This window comes from Humulus lupulus, chromosome 5 (assembly GCF_963169125.1).
Source record: "Humulus lupulus chromosome 5, drHumLupu1.1, whole genome shotgun sequence".
In the NCBI taxonomy this organism is placed as follows: domain Eukaryota; kingdom Viridiplantae; phylum Streptophyta; class Magnoliopsida; order Rosales; family Cannabaceae; genus Humulus; species Humulus lupulus.
The window spans coordinates 73,260,198-73,266,066 of NC_084797.1; the positions used below are offsets into that span (position 1 = coordinate 73,260,198).

At 37.8% G+C, this 5,869-nt stretch overlaps 1 non-coding gene across 1 annotated transcript; it reads right to left on the reverse strand.

Annotated features, from left to right (window-relative positions):
- Positions 1-4,171: 4,171 nt before the first annotated feature.
- On the reverse strand, positions 4,172-4,278 carry LOC133780947 (small nucleolar RNA R71). The gene has a single exon (XR_009869751.1). It is a non-coding gene; the product is annotated as a small nucleolar RNA R71 (small nucleolar RNA).
- Between the last annotated feature and the right edge of the window lie 1,591 nt (positions 4,279-5,869).

Here is a 5,869-nt window from a genome sequence, read left to right on the forward strand (position 1 = left end):
GAGAGTTTCGATTCGAGGATGAAGTCTTTACTTATGGTTTTATGTATATTTTTCTGCACTTATTTATGTAATCTCTTTTTAATTACCATTATGTTATGTTTTGATTTTAAACAATGGGATCCCATATCCTACTTGAGATTTTATGTAAGTTTAACATTTGTTTTTATAAGTTTTAATAAAGTTATGATCTTTTTACTTGTAAGTTTTGTTAAGGAATAGGGTCTATGTGTAGTTTTCATTAATGGTCCAAAGTCTAGAGTAGTTGGGTCATTACAGTTGGTATCAGAGCAACGGTTCCTTCGCATGAAGTTCTCTTTGATACACACACTCAAAGCTCCGAATCTGACCGCCAAGTAAGTATTTAAGTTATAGTTACTTTGCTTATGTGTATAGCTAACGATTTTTTAGTATTTATGTTTTCAGTTAAGTATGAACGGAGCATTAACTTATGAGGATATCCGAGCCATTAAGGCTTTAAAGAGAATAAGAGAACCAAGAAACACCATAGGAACATTAGAGAGAATCACTCGGAGATTGCTTTTGTTCCACCGAGAGATAGGTCACCTTCAAGAAACTAAGCAAATCATGATGAGAGCAACGGAGCAATATGTTTTAATAATTAGACTATTTAGAGATTTCCATCCCGTAATTGAAGCCTTAGAGGAAATATGGGAAACAATGGATGATGAGGATGAACTACCAGCAGCAATGCGATATTACTTCCTCCTAATTAGGTTCACTTCAAAATTCGAATTTCAGTTTAGCAATGAGCAAAAACATAGGATTTTCACAAACCTTCCTAGAGGACATTTTGATGCACAAGACAATGAGGATTATGAAGAATTGGATGATGATATGCTAGATGAAGGATCAGATGTAGAAGATCCAGATTTTTAGAATAGTTAGTTTTTCATTGTTTGTTTTATGGTTGTAATAAGTGAAAAACTATTTTTCCAAATGAATATCATGTTATTTTATTATCATGTATGAGTTTGATTTTATTTTCACAATCATAATAAATAATAAATAAAATGAATAATGACTAAGTTCAGTGAGGGTGGATACAAATCAATGAACCAAGTTTCCTTATTGAGAGTTAGGGGGCCATAGTAGTGGGAACGATTTTACTGATCCCAGCCCTCCCTCAATATGGTTAACTTTGGAACAAAGATGAGTTTCGAGCCTGAGAATTAAGTCATATAGGATAATTAGAAACAGACTTAGAAAAATAAAGATGACTTGTTTTTCTAAGTATAGAAACCTACTCTAAATAATAAAGAAGACTTATAAAATTTTCATAAGAAGTCATAATCAATAGGTCTGAGATATGTTTGTTTTAGAATAAGTTTTTGCCTTAGAGCCTATTAGGTAAAGTTCTAACATGTTTATTTCAACTGTTAGAACTCTGCTACGAAGTCGCTCCGAAGATCTGCACGCACCAACGGAAACGCCTCCAACGCTGTTCCAGCGAACAATGACGCCCCTCCAGTTTGCAGAAGGGGAGTGCATGCTACTGCTAGCCGCAACGCGCCGGCACCGCCAGCTGACAACACTGCGGAGATCGCCAGACTGCGACAACAAGTTGAGGAAATTTTTCAGCAGCAACGACAACAGGCTCAGCCTCAAACTCAGCCTCAGCCTCCGTCGCAGCCACAGCAAATGGCCCCAGCACCCCAAAAAGTTGGTCCATATGGGGGATGGCCAGTGACGAACTACGCGCCGTATCCAGTACAGCACATGGAGCCAGTGTATGAGAGGTTCCACAAGCAGCACGCTCCAAACTTCGAAGGGACTACAGGCCCCTTTGAGGCAGAAGAGTGGCTAAGGAATGTGGAGCCAATTCTGACGCACATGAATCTCAGTAATGCGGACTGCATATCCTGCGTCTCGTCATTGCTCAAGAAGGATGCCAGGATATGGTGGGACTTGATCCAGCAATCGCATGATGTTGCCACCATGAGATGGACTCGATTTGTGGAGCTATTCCACAAGAAGTACTACAATTCGGCTGTACTCGCTACGAGAGTTGAGGAGTTTTCCAACTTAAAGCAAGGAAATTTATCAGTGGCAGAGTATGCTCGTCAATTCGACCGCTTAGCTAAATTCGCATCTGAGATGGTTCCAACCGATTTTCTGAGGGTAAACAAGTTTGTTAGAGGACTTCGACCGAAAATCGAGATGGGGGTTAAGCTAGCAAACCCGGGAAATACTACATATGCCGACGTTCTTGAGACGGCAATAGAAGTAGAGAGGTTGCAGGCTAATGTAAGTAAAGAGGAAGCCGGTAAGCCTGAACCTAGACAGTAGAGTCAACCTCAGACCAGTCGGAACAACAATTATAATGGCAACAATCAGTCAGGCAACAACGGTAACGGTCAGAAGAGAAGGCATCCTGATAGCAAGCCATCTGACAACGATAAGAGGGCACGGACGAATAATGGGGGAAATAGGCTGGGTTACGTAGAATACCCACCTTGTGCTAAGTGTCAGAAGAAACATCCTGGAGAATGTTGCGCAAACACTAAGGAATGTTTTAACTGTGGTCAGGAAGGACATCGGAAAAGAGATTGTCCTCAGCGCAAGCCAGAAGGAAAGAAAGACGACAAGAGGGTTCCTGCTAGGGTTTTTGCCATAACCCAAGGAGAGGCTGATGCTAGCAATAAGGTGGTCACAGGTCAGGTTTCTATCCTCAATAACTTATGTTCTGCATTATTTGATTCGGGAGCCATTCATTCCTATATCTCGTTAGGAATGATAGAAAAACTAGACAAACCTTGTGAAAGATTTAGAACTAGGTTTGTAACCGAGTTGCCTTCGGGCAAAGTAGTTCTATCATCACGGATAGTACGAGGCGTACCGATCAAGATTGAGAACATAGACCTAGAAGGATACCTGATAGAACTAGTGATCAAAGACTTTGACGTAATCTATATAATGTGTGTTTAATGCTAGTAGATACTTGATCAATATTTTCTTGATTTATGATTTTGATTCAAAATTCAAAAGATGAGAATTGAATATGCTATCGTTATATAGACGTAGGTTGCATATTGGACGAAAGTACCTGTATGACTTGTGTAGTAATTAGGTTTCCATGCTTAATGCCTGCTATATGTTTAAGTTTATCACAAAGATGTAAAAAACCTGTATATAGGATGAGATCTTATATCTTGAAAAAGAATAGGAATCAATTTATGTCAACTTGCTATTAGAATAGAAGGAACGAAATTTAGAACTGATTAATAAAATTAGTAGAATTAAAAGTTGATGAAATTAATACCCTAGGTCTTTTTAATATTGATTTTCATCTTTGGTTAATTTTGTTGATAGTTATTTATAATTTTAAAATTAAATCCATTCACCTAAATTTTTGTTGCCAAATAGAAATTAAAAGAACAATTAGTGGTAATTGGAAAATAGTCTTCGTGGGAACGATACTCTATTTATCATTTATATTACTTGAATCAATTGCGTGCAATTGCATATATATATATATTTTCGCGATCAAGTTTTTGGCGTCATTGCTGGGGACTTAATTTCAAATATCAAAGTTAATTGTTGTTTTTGGTTTATTTTTTATTTTTATTGTTTTACACTTATTCGGATCAAGGTTGTATTGTGTTTCATGAATTGTTGGTATATGCGAGGAAGTAGACAAAAGGAAATCATACCAATAGATCTTGAAATTGAGAGAATGTGTAGAACTAATCGCAAGATAAAGAAACAGTTGGATTTCACCATGGTTGAGAATGCAAATAACGTTGTCAACAACAATGCAAATATGGGTAATGCAGCTGAAGCCGATCCACTATTAAGGAACTATGTACTCCCTACTGTTATGGGGATACATTCAAGCATTCGTCCTCCAACTGTTGAGGCAAATCATTTTGAGATAAAACCCTCAATTATTCAGATGGTGCAGAATTGTGTGCAATTTGGATGGTTACCAAATGAGGATCCAAATCTCCATATCACAAAATTTTTAGAGCTATGTGCGACATTCAAAATGAATAGGGTGAGTAATGATGCTGTAAGATTGAGATTATTCCCATTTTCACTAAAGGAAAAAGCTAAGAGTTGGTTGAATTCATTACAAGCCAACTTAATACTTACTTGGGAAGATTTGGCTCAGAAATTCCTTGGTAAATATTTTCCACCTGCCAAGTTAGCCAAAATAAGAGGAGAGATTAATAATTTCCATCAGTTGGATGGGGAGTCTTTATATGATGCATGTGAGCGATTTAAAGAGTTGCAAAGGAAATACCCACATCATGGAATAGAGAAGTGGTTGCTAGTTCATACATTTTACAATGGTTTGGGGGGCAATACAAGGACAATTATAGATGTTGCTTCGGGAGGAGCGTTTATGAGAAAAAGCGCTAATGAAACATATGAGTTATTGGAAGAGATGGCTATGAATAACTATAATTGGCCTACTGAGTGTGAGAACAAGAAAGTAGCAGGAGTCATAGAAGTTGATCCAATTGCGCTATTGACCGCTCAAGTGGCATCTCTAACCAAGCAATTACAGCAAACTAATCTCGCCACACAAGATATGCAAGTACAGAATGTCATGAGTTATGAGATTTGTGGGGGACCACATTCTTATTAACAATGCCTGAGCACAGTTAGTTGCTCAACTGATGTGAATAATATGCCTTTGGAACAAGCACAAGTTATTGGTAATTTTTCAAGAGCTGTACCCAACACTTATTCCAATTCCTATACTCTTGCTTGGAAAAATCACCCTAATTTGTCTTGGAAAAATAATCAAGGGTTACAACCACAATATCGATAGTACCCACCTCAACAACCCCCTCATAAACCAACTTATGGATTACATTCCAGACCATATTATGATCCAAATCCACGCCCGTCTCATCCACCACCACATCCTAAAATGAACCCACCAACAATTCAGCCAGACCAATTAAATCAATTCATGACAGAGACAAGGTCTTCAGTTAGGAGTTTGGAGACACAAATAGGTCAAGTGGCTCAAATGTTTTCTAGTAGATAGCAAGGGAATTTGCCTAGTTCCATAGAGGTAAATCCTAAAGAATAATGTAAAGTTGTCACTCTGAGGAGTGGGACTAAGTATGATGGACCTACAGTGGATGACAAGGGGAAAAAGAAAGAGGATATTGAAAGGCCTTCCAGCGACAGATAGACCAAATACACTGAGCCTACACCAAGGATTCCATATCCTCAACGATTTCGAAAGGCTAATCTTGACAAATTTTTTTCCAAATTTCTTGAAGTATTTAAGAAACTTCACATTAACATTCCTTTTGCAGAGGCTCTAGAACAAATGCCTAGTTATGTGAAGTTTATGAAAGAGATATTCTCTAATAAGAGAAAAATGGAGGATTATGAAACTGTTGCATTAACTGAAGAGTGTAATGCAATTATTCAAAAGAAGCTTCCTCAAAAGTTACGAGATCTGGGCAACGTTACTATACCTTGCACCATTGGGAACTTTCATTGTGAGAAAGCTTTATGTGATTTAGGTGCAAGCATAAATTTAATGCCATTGTCTGTATTTAAAAGGCTTGGTTTGGGGGAAGCTGGACCCACTAATGTTACACTTCAACTGGCTGATCTTTCATTAACACACCCCAGAGGTATTATAGAGGACGTTCTAGTAAAGGTAGATAAGTTTATTTTCCTAGTGGATTTCATTGTATTAGATATGGAGGAAGATGAGGACGTGCCTATTATATTGGGACGACCATTTTTGGCCACAGGGCAAGCATTCATAGCGTTCAGAAAGGAGAGATAAGGCTTAGAGTACAAGGTGATGAGGTCATTTTTAATGTTTTCAAAGCATTGAAATATCCTTCAACCAGTGATAGTTGTTTTTGTGTTA